The following is a 14,738-nucleotide window of genomic DNA, read 5'->3' on the forward strand; positions in this document are numbered from 1 at the left end:
CATCCGATGTGGACCAACTGGAGGTGCAATCGAAGATTGCAGCGGTCCCAGATCAGCTGTACACACTGGAACACTCTCCCATGTTGCTTGTCTGTGTTTTATTGTGCTATGGTGTGTTGATATCTGTGCATTCCTGTATTATCCTTTTTGTGTTACACATTTTGATGTTTTTTTTCCTCGCTACCTAGCCTGACCTGTCTCCCCAATGTGATGTTTGTGTATTGTATGTACGGTTGGCAAGGTCTCTCATCTCGGTTGTGGGCAACTGCAACTGACAAATAAAGGCTATCTCATCATCATCATCATCATCATCATCATCATCATCATCATCATCATCAAAATTACAAACAGACGAGGCAGGAGGGTTTAGAAGGGGCAGAGGATGCAGTGACCAAATCATTAGGCTCCATAATATCATTGAGTTAAATCAAGCATGACACAGTAGGTACTCTGAGCACTTAAAATGCTCTTTAGACTTAAAGTTATTTCCATCATTCACAAAAATCTTAATAAAATTCTTTTTTGAAGTGTTATGAAATTCTTTTTTATAGTAATACAGATGATCACAGTAGAGGTAATTTGGGGTTCAGTATCTTGCCCAAAGCCAAGGAGATTCAGGGAGTGGTAGGCTCTCACTACCCACTCTACCTCCTGATGGTAGATGGTGAGCTGATGTGAAACCAAAATGAACTTTTATGAATAAAGTAGTTTGATGTGCTGGAATCAGGGGAGCACGTCGTATGAATGACACTGGATGTAAGCTGAATGGACTGAAGCTTACAAGTTCCTGCTTCATTATTTATCACCCATGCAGATATGATGTACAGATTTATCCCTAAAGAGGGCTGGACCCCCTAATGGATAAACCCTATCCTGTCTCATTAGGAACTAAATGGCATGTCAAAATGGTATGAAAGTGAATTCCAAGGTTTGTGATATAAAAATGGCTAGACTGAAACATGTTTAATATTACTACAGGCAAAATCAGTACACAAGTGTCACGTCCAAAATCTAACACCATTATCGAATCAGCTGGCATAAAGCAAAGAATTTCTGGACTAAAAAGCATGACCTAGAGACCAAAAATATTTTTTTAAATTATTATTATTATTATTATTGATTTTGTTAATAATGATCATAATACTAATATTATAAAAGTTAACATAATAGTCAAAATAAGAAATCAAGGACAGATGGGCATGCAACTGTAGAGTTTGTCTGAAGCAGCTGCTGCTCACAATTTGCTGTGGCATGAGAAGGCAGGCCAAGACGATCCAGGAAGCAGGAGTGACAGAAAGTGGGCAAGCAGGTGCACAGAAGTTAGGCAATGAATGACTTTCTGTCCTCTGCAGTTGATGACCAGCTTGACAGCAACACGTAAATGTTTGTCCAAAGGTGGTAGCGTTTCCTTGTTTCAATGACATAAAGGTTGTGAGGTGGAGGTGAGACAAAACAAGAGAACTCCCTAGTAGTGATGTGTCGGTCGCGAACGAAATGGCTCTTAGAGCCGGATCTTTGATGTGAACGATGCGAGCCGGCTCCTTATCGGGAGCCGTGTTTTTTTCTTTCTTTCTCTCACCCTCTCTCTCTCGCACTTTTTTCTATGGCGTTATTTTTGTGCCACTATTCTGAGTGCACGTAAAAAAGGTTTGCAGGTGCAAGTGTTGCAATTTGAGGAGAAATTCATTTTGAGCGAAGAAAAGCTGAATTTTTTTTTTTTTTTTTTTTTTTTTTGAATGAGAGAAAGAGGGGGAGAGAAAGAAAGATGCGACATTACGTGAGTGCAGCAGACTTCATAGCTATTCTCCTTTTTTTGTATTTTTTTTTTTTGTATTTTTTTTTTTTTTTTTTGGTTTTTCTAGGAAGGGGGAAAGAATGAGAGAAAGAGGGGGAGAGAAAGAAAGAAAACCAAAGGGGGGAAGAGACGGTGAGAAGGGGGGGGAAGAGAGAGAGAAAAAAAAAAAGAGAAAAAAAACAAACAAACTCCTGGGTCACCTGTATGGAGAAAAAAAAAAAAAAAAAACAAACAAACAAACAGAGGAGACAGCAAACAACAAAGAGCAACATAATAATAGAGAAAACAAAGCACCATCACAATAAACTAGCTAGTCATAGATATCAATAGTTACTAAATAATAAACGATATTGTGCAGCACGCAAGATAGACAGAAAGCTTTAGTCCGCGTCTGTGAATACCCATGTGTACACCTGTGTGCATACCTGTGTGGATCAGCATGCTTGCATTCCAAAGGTTTCTCCATGTAATGATCTGCTAGGGAGTGTGGGGGGGCCACAGCCCCGTCCTCCAGGGTGTGAAGCGGGTATGGAGGAGATCAAAACTCCAGACATCCAGAGGCCCCCAGAACACAAGAGACCAAGGAAGACCAACAGAGGGGCAGCCGCGCCACTGTTCCAGTAAGAGCTGAGGAGAGTCCCAGATGAGGGCTCCAGCAGCCGCGGAGCAGAAGCCAGGGGGAGTTGCAGTGACGCGCCCGTGAGCTCCGCCGGCAGCCAGCTGTGCCTGAGTGACCGAGCCCCAGGCCGAGAGGCCGGGGGCACCCCACCTCCGAAGTGGCCCGAGCGAGCCCCAGGCTCCAGGCCCCGATAAGCGGCCGCCAAGGAGTGAGCCGGTGTGTACCTGGACGCCCACCCCCAGACACAAAGAACCACCAACGCACCGACACCTGAGGGAGTCCGCCACCGGCAGGGGAAGTGGTGGTGGGTGGAGATAGGCCTCCAAACCTTGGAGGGCCTGAGGTGTCCCCAGAGAGGTGGCGTCTGATACCCAACCTGACATATAGACACAGACATACAGGCACACACAGACACAAACATCCATTCCCACCCTCATGCTCTCATATGCACTTACTCCACACTCAACCAACGTGGAGACAGACATAAAGAGACGCTGTACACACAATCACACTCCCCAAGCGTACTCTACAAACCGGGTCTAGGTACCCTTGCCCCTGGAGGGGGGAACTGCACCCAGACCCAGGTGGTGTTACCCTTTTCCCTGCGGTGGGGAGAGGCAGACCACCCCGACTCCGCAGCAGCAGGGAGGCCCCACACCCCAGACCGCAGCCGGACGGCCAACTCCTCCTACTAGCCCTCCCGCTCCAGCAGGCCGCAGAGAATGGGGGTGGAGAAGACTCCAAACCTCCCTCCACCCGCTCATTGTAGTGTTGATGCATATGTGTTCTAAGGTGCAATTAAAACCCAGGAGGGCATGGAGCTACCTGCCAGAGAGCAGCAGGTAAGCGCATAGTCCCTCCTGCTAGCCCTCAATGACTAAGTGTATTTAAAATTGAGAGGTGGGCAAGGACGTCAGGGGTGAGGTATACACCCTGATGGTATTTGGACTCCGTGATTGTGCCCACCCCCAAGATCCTATATGTATGTGTAATGAGTGATGAATAATGTGAATGTCTAAGTTGTGGGATAAAATTGAGGCAGAGGTGCAAAAAATGTATTTCAGTGTTTGCTATTATCCACACACACACACACACAATAGCAGCCCCCTCACTCAGTTTTTGCAGTTGCGCTTGCTCGCAATGTGTTGCTCGCACTCTCAACATTTCTGCCCGTGCGCGCTCAACTCTTTCAAATCAAGCAGATATTTGAAGTTTACACAGCACCATTCTCTCATGAAAATAATAAAGTTTATTTTGTGACCCAGACAAAGTAATGTTTCAAACTCCGCCAATCTATGTTCCTCTGCCACTGCCTCGTTTGAGTTTTGGACGAAATGGATTCTGGGATATTGCATTTTGTCATTTCGAGCTGATTGGAGACCAAAACAGCCAATCAGATATTTTTGCATCCAAGTCTGTGATTGACTGGTTTTGTGGCACAACTATAATGGTGTAGAGAGAGAGTTGAGCACGCACGGGCAGAAATGTTGAGAGTGCGAGCAACACATTGCGCCATATTTTTCCGCTTCACTCCGCACACGAGCCTTGTGCTTTGCGCTGGGAAGAGGGGGGAGGGGCTGTAGCCAGGGACAACAACATCACATTAGAAAGGTATAGTAATCATCTACAACTACTTTCAGTTGCGGATGATAAAGGATTCAGAAAGTGTATTCATATGACAGAGAATGTGCATCTTCTTTTTGTTTTCATATTTTAATTTATATTTAATTGTGTTGTGGTTTGCAGTGTTTTGTGTTGTTTCACTTTAAATATGTTTAAAAGGAAAAAGCTGAAAATTTAAATAGTTAAAAGTTGAACTGTGAATAGTTGGTTTTTGTATTATATGATTTATTCATTATATTTTATGTGGAGTGAATAAATAAAAGTATATTTACGGTGGCCCCAAGAGACAAAGCACGTACAAACTTCAAAACACATAATAACTCAAAACACATACAAAACACAACGGAAGTGCTCCAGGATGCTAGGGGGCAGTGTTGAGCTTTTGTTACCCAGTGGCTACACAAGCCAGCAAGTACCAACGACCAGATTTGGTGTGTGGTAGTAACAGGTAAATGAACATATTTTTAAATTATTTGAATATATATGAGTGCTTGTGTATAAATACACAAACAATACACATATGCTTTCAATTGTGTAATAAGTGATCTAGGTAGCTCTGTTTTGGAAGTTCAGTTAATGCTAGAAATGTGTTTTGGAGATTGTACGTGCTTTGTCTCTACCGCATATATTTATATATTAACATATATAAATAAAACCACTTTTTTACATTAGTAATTCATTTTGTGCATAATTTGATATTATTGTTAATAATAAATTAATTAAAGCAACAAAACAACCTGAAGATCCGGTTGGGAGCTGAAAGAGCCGGCTCTTTTTAGTGAGCCGAACCGAAAGAGCCGGATCTCTAAAAAGAGCCGGAAATCCCATCACTATTCCCTAGGAGATAGGCAAGAACAACAATACCAGGAGACTAGCAGAAACTGGGGCACAAAGCAAACGTTCAGAGAGCCCGAGTACCAAAACAAGAGTAACAACAATCTGGCAGACATGGTGGAGGAAGATAGTCCTTATAAACAGTGCAGTAATGAGTAGATAAGATGCAGGTGTAATGCCTGAACCTGGCACCCAAGGAAGCGCTCCACCCACAGGCAAGGCAAGAGATGATGAACCTGCCCTTCTCTACACCTAAAAGACAAGAGTAAGCAGGAGGATGAGAGGGAGAGAGAAAGAAAATAGGACCAAGACACAAACTCTACTGGAAGTAAAGCTTACATGAGAAAGTGCTGATGACAGTGGATGAAAAGGAAAGATGAGATAAGTCAGGGAAGAAAAGGCTTTAAAATCAGACTATATCTACAGTAAGAGGAGTTGCACAGAAGAGGTGGTGGTAGGAGGGGGAAACTGATCTCATCTTGTGTCCTCTGAATGGGGTCCTAATTGGAAGGGCTGTGTGAATAGGCAGCTGGCCGAGGAGTGCCTGCACAAAAGAACACACAGTGAGATGGTGCTAGAGATGAGGCCTTCTCTTTTCACCACCTCTACCCCAAAAGTAAAAAAAAAAGAAACTGAAGAGAGAATGAGAGAAAGAAGGGAAAGGATGCGTGTGTGTGCGTAGCATTTGTGTGTATGCGTTGGGAGAGGGGGGTATGTTGGTCATGTAACAACTCAGAGGAGTGGAAATCGACAAAATGTAGAGAGAGCAGAAAAGAGATAGAGAGCAGATGAGAAAGAGACGGTAATCATAGAAGATTATCTTCTTGTGATGGAGGCAGAGCTGCAAGGATAAGTAGGCTATCCAGAGGAGGACGATCCCAGAACCAGTCAATAAAGACCCATGTCTGGAGCCCTGTTATGGGTGGATGGGCTGGGGTGAGGTGGGGTTTGAGTGGCAGTTAGGGCAGTAAGGGATCAAAAAGTGGTCGTTATGATGTAGGCTGTAGTAGCTCTTGGAAGTGGCCTGTATGCTCTGATTATGCTGCATGTGTTCAAGTTCCCACAAAACTACAAAAGGGAATGGTGTTAGACACTGAACTGCAGTTGTTCATTTTGTGTGTTTCTACATGTGAAAGATAGTCATCATAAAAAATGACAGCATAGGTTGTTTGCTCAGACAGTTTGACTGTGATTCCTAAAAAGTGACATTTTGTGGTTGTACATTCAGTTGTACAGTTTTTAAAAAAATCTTTTAAGGCCGTAACCCAAACACAAATTCAGACAAATAAAATGTTGAAGAGTGAATAAAAAATATATATTTGGACATAAGCTAATTTTTATACAGATAAAAGAAATAATAAAGCATGAGTGCTAACCAGTAAGTTTTAAAGCGTTTTGCCAACCTTTTGGAGGCACGGCACATATTTCACATTAGAAAACTCATGCGGCACACCACCAAACAAAAATGTCACAAAAGGCATACTGATAATTTGTTCCCGTGCACCAGGTATAGCAGAATTGGCTCAGTTTGCTCCCAGTATATCTATTTTGCTTTCTTCTGACCACTACTCATGCTAGGGCCTTCATCTGGGTCAGAATTTTCTCCAGGACTCAGGTCAGATTGATTACTTTTTCTTTTTAAATATTTATCTATTGCTATTATGTAATTGCTCAGAGCACTAATCGGGTGAAACCAGATAATCTTCCACGGCACACCTGATCATTTCTCACGACACGCCTATGTGCTGGGGTTGAGAAACACTGCTTTATAGGTCTTGATACCTAAAAGCTATTTAGATGTTTGTGTTGCCTTGATATTGACTGTGTGCACATGGAAGGGCTCCTTTCAGGACATTTACAATGAAGATGCCAATATTAGCACAGGTGATACTTGGCTTGTGTTGTCACAGGTAGCTGTTGGTAGCTTTGGTTCCATTGAGCTGTCCCACCATATATATATATATATATATATAAAAAAATTTTCTCTAGAGTAAAATGATCATGCCAGATAAATATTTAGCATCTCCATAAATTATTTTCTGTCTGCTCATACTATATGTCAGCTTGTCTCTTCGTTGCTGTTTAAACTATGCAGCGGGAGTAATGCTGTATTTTGCCTGGCTTTTTTCCGCCACTGAAACATCATGCATGTATCATTTGTGGGAAAATGATGCATTTTGGATGAGCCAGGTTAGAAGCAAATGGCATCCGATATGACCTCCATTTTATAGAACAGGAATCACAGGAATAATGAAAACTCCAGGAGGTAAGGCGGTAAACAGCTGCAACATTCACTTGTGTACACGCACAAATGTTTGAGCTGCACGTATCCTTTGACACACATGTGAATTTGAAGATGCATCCAAAACTGACGATAGAAACAAATAGAATGAAATGCATAAATACTGAAATTTCATTGTACTGTTGCTCCGTTTAAAATTAAGGTCTGAGAACTTCATCAGCCAATATAATTTAAAAACAAATAGATTGTCTGTTGGTGTTTCCACATCACACATCTAGGCCTTTAAACTGGAGCTTTACAGTATGGGTTATGAAAGTTGCTAAAATACGGTTTTTCCTTTTACTGTGTTACTCTCTTCTGGTGGTCATGAAGATGTGATAAATGCCAGCAAATAAACCATCTGCTTCCCTCACAATCTGTCAATTGGAAGAATCCCTCCTTATCCATCACAGTGGTGCTATACTCTCACTGGGAACCATCGAGCAGCTGTACGCCTCATCTGTGCACTTGCTGCTGGTATAGGCAGCATGGCGGGATACCTGCACATACAACCCACCAGATGTTTATGACTCCACGTTGTGTGTGTGTGTGCTTGACCATATGTGTGATTTCTGCTTTTGATTTGATGTGTCATTGTGTGTGTATCTCTTTAAATGTGTAAATATGTGTGTGGATGGTGTGTGTTTCTGGACGATGCCAGACGCCCCTCCACATCTCCTGCCATCTGGGTAATTGATCGTTTACTATCATAAAAAGAATAAAGGGAAAGGGAATGTATCATAATAGGCCTTTTCTTAAACGCCCTGTTTTTTTTATTTTATTTATTTTTTGTTTCCAAGACTGTTCTATTTGTTTGGGGAGCTGCCAGTTGACATGGTTATGAAAAGGGTATGATGAGTCGAGATTATGCATCATTTTGTAAAGCTTGAGGGTGATCAATGACCTGAGGCTTTTAGTGGTTTAGTGTAATGTAGTTCAAAGAACTCTGTTTGAACACAGTACAGAGTTTGACGAGTCTGTTTTACTGTTTTGTATTTAAACCTGTCAGTTTTCCCGTGTCTAAATTTTAATTCAGACAAAAAAGAAGACACATTTTTTTGTGTTCAATTACAAATTGTGGCATTATTTAATAATACTGCATACTATTTTATATACTAAATACTACTATACATTATTTTTGTTTACACACACATTCAAACACTCACGCACACATGTATATGTATACTATTTTATGCTATTTAATAGTTATTTTATTGTTCAGAGATATTTAACAACTCAGCATCACTTTATTTGGCATTATTTAATGTTTATTACATATGAACTGTGGATTCTATTTATTTGTGTTTCAGTGGTCAACAAATGATGCAACATGGGAAAATTGAAATGACCAAAATGTTGCTTTTCCAAAATGAGCTCCATAAATTCTGTGTTACTTTTATTTGGTTATTTGGTATCATTTTCATTATTACAGTGCATGAGCAATAGGGCAGTGTTGAAACTGACAGGCAGGAGGGGTGAAAAAGAAAGAGAAAGAAAGAAAAAGTGAAAGGATCACAAACAGAAAAGCACAGTGGATCTCTGACTGCTGCATCTGCAAGAAAACAAACAAACAACCTATAAGAAAAAAACAGAAAACAAAACCGTGTGTGTGTGTGTGTAACTTGAGAACAGAGAAATTGTCACTTACACTAAATAACTCACTGATATTAGGACCAACATCATATCGGGGGTCTACAGTTACAAAAAAACAGTCTCATAATTTTCTTATGGTTCTTAAAATTATGAAACTAATAATAAAACTTTGTAACAGAATCATCAGCTTGCAGCAGTTCCTAGGAACAGGTTTAGCAGGCTCAAGGAAAACATTCGATGGAGAATCAGTCTTACTACCAGGAAAGGTGACTGGAGAGGTGGGCTGTGGCATAGAGGTTGGCGAGTGCTATGTTTCTTCCGTGGCCACTTGTAGAAAAGGACCTGGAGAGGGCTGTTGTGTTGTGGTCACACCATACTGTCATGCAGTGGAGAGGTGAGTGAAATCAAAAATGAGGACACAAAGGACAGGATTGTGAAAAACAAAAGGCGAGCGGTTTATTTAGGCTGAAGAGCAAAATATATAGGTGAAGCACAAGTATGGAAAGAAATTAAAACACAGCTACTGAAAATCAAAATACTAACATTGAAACAAGAAACACAGGGGAAGTGAGCAGATGCTGTGACAAAGGGAGACTGAGACAAATACACTGGTAGGTGTCTTGATGCATTCTCAACTGATTCTGTTCATCTGGACGTAGCGTTTTGTGGGAGAAACGTTTCGTCACTCATCCGAGTGACTTCTTCAGTCTCAGCTGAATGCAGGTTTCCCCAAATCTTACAAACAGTACATTTGCATAATGACTCTCCCACATAATGCTATGTCCAGATGAACAGAATCAACTTTTGGAGACACAGGTAGGTGATTAGTGGAAGTGGAGACACGCGGGAACATGGCTGAACTGAATAGTAACTAATGAGACAAGGACCCACAACTCCATAAAACACAGAAAGGACAAAAGCTCACCAAACTAAAACAGGAAGCAGCAGGTTACAAAGACTGAGATGAAAATGTGCTGGCTTGACACTAACAACAGAGTAAAAATGCAGACACTTCACAAGGTGACACAACGAAATGCAACATAGGGAAGAGACAAAAGGAACAGGAACAGAAATAACTAAATGGAACGGCAGCATACACATAAATAGACTAAATACAAGGGAGGTGACACCGTAGGAAGGGGGCACAAAGAGTGGTAGAACTTAACCACAAGGCACACAAGACAAGGGACAGGTGCACTGTAAACCCCAACAGTCTACCTGACTTATAAAGTTTGTGGATATAACAATTAAAATTCCTCACAAAGTTGAAACAACTTAAAACTTTTCTGTTCGGTTAACGATTCAAACAGTTATAATTGTACATGGCTTAGAAGTTAAGAGTAAATACTGCTTTCTTAATTATGATTTTTGAGTAAATGTTTTTTTCCGAGCTCCGCATGTGTACGTCATGACGTTTTCTCTCTAACCTGAACGACGTTGACAGAAAATTCTGTTCAATATGGCTGCCCTTCTCGAGCGACTGGAGAACACATTTGGAGAAACTTGTAAGTAAAACGGAACCTTCGTTATGTTTATTTTTTCCGTAAAAAAGCAAGTATATTAATATGTTGCAGCCAATAACTTGTTTTCGAATGCGCTGTTGTGTTAAAAAGCACAGACCCAGGTGGTGAATAGTTGTTCGCTGTTGTTCGCGCTCTTTTTCAAACATAGATTAGTTCGTTTACAGTTTTAACCGATTAAAACAGTTTTACTAAGAATCACACATAAAGAAAGGGTCTTAGTGATATTTTAACGACCCCTTGCCAACGCAAGAAAGTTGGCGTTTTTACAACAGCAGCCTCATTGTTCGGCAGGGTTTTTTTTTTTTCTTCTCATTAGCATCATTCAAAAGTGACTTAGCTAGCAGTGGCAACTTCTATCTAAAACAATTGAAATATAGCAAGGTGTTGTATATTTAGTGTGCTAATAAGGTTTTCAATATTTTTATTTTTTCTTCCAAGGCTGAAGACCAAAGACAAAAAGACAGAAGAAAAAAAAAATTCAGACTGCAATTAATTTCAGGTGGAGACAGTAAACACAGGTGAGTTGAAAGATCTATTGAAGAGTCCTTTCTTCATGGCCATTAAAACATTTTTAGGTTAAAAGACCTGTGTCATGAATCGCTGTGCGGCAGGCAGGAGTTGGACCCAAAATGCAGGACTCAGACTCAGGGGATGAACTCAAAATCACAGCTTTAATTGCTGCTCACAGAAAACGAGCATACAAAACTAAACTGGGAAAATATAAACTCACAGCTTGCAGAGAGGCACACGAAGGAAACACACAGCTTGAGGGACGACGCAGCACTGACTCAGAGAAACACAGGGTTTAAATACAATGGGAAGTAACGAGGGGAATGAGACACAGAAGGAGAGCACAGCTGGGAGAAATCAGAACTGACGAGACAAGGGAGCAAAGTAGGATACACTCACATGAGACACAGACCTTCAAAGTAAAACAGGAATTAGCACAGATGCAAACTAGACTAGGGGAGACAGAGCAACTAAGAAACACAGAGGGCAGCTACCAAATACTCAGAACTAAACAGAATACAAGAAAACCAAACTAAGACACTACACTAAAGAATACGCTGGGACAACAAAGAGAACTAAGAACATAATACAAAAAACTCAGAGGCACAAGAAACTCAAAACACTGGGTCACTGACCCAGGACCGTGACAACCTGTTTTTTTTAAATCATGCCCTGGCTTTGTCACACTGAATCATGTTGAAAAGATCTATTTTCATGGCTCCCCCCATTACCATTTCCTTGTACTTCTTTCTACCAGTCTATTTTATTTTGTGACATTAACATCTTAAATGTACCCCTAATTATTAATAGCTGTGTTAGTATTTATAATGCATTTTTTTTTTTATCATGTGCAGATCTACCAAGGGTCAGTGGCACAGTTCACCTTTTGTGGTAAGTTATAACACTTCATATGTGGTCACATAAGTAAGTTGTTTCATCAGTTGTTCAGTTCTTATAAAATGTTGTATAATTGTACCAAATCACTGAGGATACATCCAATGTGTAAATCACAATCAACAATTTTACTGTGATATTCGCTCGTGTTTAGAGAATCTCCATTATCTTTGTTACTGAGTTTCCATTTTTGTAGGGCCAAATTTGTATTAAAAATTAATATTTTCATATGATGTGAAATGACTCAATCATTTCTAATTTTTAGAAGAAACCATTCATTAAGTCCCTTAAGGTGAAGATTTCATATATTGATAATGATAAAATTAACACAAATTAAAAGTTTCACTGATAAACACACAATTTTTCCTTGCTTTGAACCCCATGTTCTATATAGATTACAGCTCTGATCTGGAGAACACTATTTTAAAATACTGTGTAGGGTTTTTGTCAAATGATTAAGAAACAGACTCTCTGTCACAAGAGACAGAAAGGTTGTATCTTAAAAGAAAAGTCTCCAAAATTTGTAGAGTCTGATGTCATGCAGTTTCATAAACATGTATTCTCCCCAAAGAATGACACCTGAAAACTTTGCGTTAAATGAACTTTTCTTTTCCCTTTTTAGGAGGCGCCTGATATCAACGTGAAACGCACTGCAGTACTTCGTGCCCTTCCTGTATACCTGCGGGAGGAGGACCCAGAATTCTTTTAGACATGTAATGTAAGTGTATTTTTGCATTACTTAAATTCTGCCAGTAAGATAAAATGCTATGGATTTTTTTAAATACAATTTAATACCCTAGCAGCTACCAAATTGTACAAACAAAATACCCTCTCTTTAGAAAACCCTCACACACAAACACACACAGGTCAGGAGCAGGGCACAGGCGTATCACAGCACTATGGCTATGCTGCAGGTGGCCCAAAAACCAGGCTGAAGTCAAGATTTAGTTTCTTTTTGAGATAAAGTCATGAAATAAAAAATTACTTTTTTTTAGAAAAATAACAAAAATACAAATTATGTAATGCAAGAAGCTAACACGTTAATGTACATTTTTCAAAAAAAAGTAGAGTACCCTAACTCGTTACAAAGTAACCCACTACACTGCTGAATGTTTTGCTAGATTACAGGTCATGCTTGTCACATTCTCTCAAACCAACCTTACTTATTTAATTGGGGCGATCGTGGCTCAAGAGTTGGGAGTTCGCCTTGTAATCAGAAGGTTGCCGGTTCGAGCCCCGGCTCCGACAGTCTCGGTCGTTGTGTCCTTGGGCAAGACACTTCACCCGTTGCCTACTGGTGGTGGTCAGAGGGCCCGGTGGCGCCAGTGTCCGGCAGCCTCGCCTCTGTCAGTGCGCCCCAGGGTGGCTGTGGCTACAATGTAGCTGCCATCACCAGTGTGTGAATGTGTGGATGACTGAATGTGTAAAGCGCTATACAAATACAGGCCATTTACCATTGATACTGTGTCTATTCCAGGCGGACGCATTGGATGAGTCGACCCTCATTGACACTCCAGTTGCCCTTCTCACTGTGGTTACCGACAGCGCTTCCCAGTCCAGTCCATTTTACTTCCTCAAGCATGGCTGTTGTGGTGAAAGGCGACTAGGTGATGCGTGATATTCCCAGATTTGCAGATGCATTTGCTTTATTGTTTGGCTTGATCTATGCTCTGCATTTAGACTACCCCAGGAAGCTGGTTCACACATTTGCCTTTGTCCAAAATATCTTCATGGGGCTTGATGACGGCAAACCCCTGAAACCCCTGCCTACATGCTCTTAAGGAATATAAGGCAATGTTTGTTAGGACACGCACTCTGTTACTGAGCACTTTGTTTGAAGCACTTTAAGTTTACTACAGGCTTTGGGTGGATTTAACTCCATCAGTTTACCTAATTTTCCTATACTTGACTGCCTTATCTGGTTATTTGGAAGCTGATCGTCTTTGTACCCATTTTAAAAAATTGTTTTTCATTTCTATTTTTAAAAAAAAAGTGATTAGTATTTGACTTTTTGTTTTGCATTTTTGTGTATTTTGAGAAAGATGCAATTAGGACTGATGTCGTCCTTTGTGATTTTATAAAAAGATAAATGTTCTACACAGAATTTATAATGCTCACTTTATGGTGCCGATGTCCATGTTAGTTGTTTTATAAAAACATTTGTGATGTTTTTAAATTTTCATGAAAAAATGTTAAATAAACAAAATGTAAAGTAACTGAATTTCCGTACTTTTTTTTTTTAGTAGTCTACACTCAAACATTGAAACATAAATATCTTTTAATTAATAATCAGATAATTTGAGTTTAGGTTGTAATATAATTGCATTGTGTTGCATCAAAATAATAAATGAACAACTAGTCTTCTCAGCTATGATGGAAAACACCCACTCAGGACAGCCACACACACACAGGGGTGCAGCCCGGCCAGTCAGCCAACAAAATTTGTCCCTGTGTTACTTCTATTTTTGACAATAATGCTGGGCCAATTGTCTCCCATCAACAGTCGTAAACCTAGTGGAGTTTTAATTAGAAGTTTAATCATTTATGAACATGATACAAGTGAGTATTAATGTATTTGCATTTTTACTAAACCACACAAGTGGTAAGTAAGTAAGTAAACAGTTGACATTTTTACTTACAAATTGTAAGAAAACTAAATCAAAATCAGTGTTTTTTTATGTTAATCTAGAGTTAAGCCTAAATTTAAATGTAAAGTTTAGAAATTTTTAGCCAACACAGCAAAAGAAAACAAACAGGGCCTTGGGGGGACAGGTGTCACCCAGAGGCTGGTGGGTGGGGCTGCTGAAGTGGCCCCTTTCACTCCTTCACTCTCTGCCCCTCAATTTTATCTTCACATTAGAAATTGAGGGTCTTGGGGGGAGTTGCAGATGAGCCGCTGCTTCACACACACACACTCAACACACCCACACACACACACACACACACACACACACACACACACACACACACAACACACATACACACACACACACACACATACACACTACACAGACAACACACATCAACACACACATACAACACACACATACACACACACACACACAC

General features: G+C 40.4%; 1 long non-coding RNA gene across 2 annotated transcripts; it reads left to right on the plus strand.

Annotated features, from left to right (window-relative positions):
- Positions 1-9,940: 9,940 nt before the first annotated feature.
- On the plus strand, positions 9,941-13,888 carry LOC121812251. Of its 2 annotated transcripts, XR_006052953.1 has the most exons (5): positions 9,941-10,250; positions 10,707-10,786; positions 11,633-11,669; positions 12,295-12,390; positions 13,150-13,888. It is a non-coding gene; the product is annotated as an uncharacterized LOC121812251 (long non-coding RNA). The 2 variants fall into 2 exon arrangements; XR_006052952.1 differs by lacking the exon at positions 9,941-10,250 and having other exon boundaries at positions 10,436-10,786.
- Positions 13,889-14,738: the final 850 nt, after the last annotated feature.

The sequence above is a fragment of the Haplochromis burtoni genome, unplaced genomic scaffold (assembly GCF_018398535.1).
Source record: "Haplochromis burtoni strain Fernald_Lab_line unplaced genomic scaffold, NCSU_Asbu1 Contig_492, whole genome shotgun sequence".
Classification (NCBI taxonomy): domain Eukaryota; kingdom Metazoa; phylum Chordata; class Actinopteri; order Cichliformes; family Cichlidae; genus Haplochromis; species Haplochromis burtoni.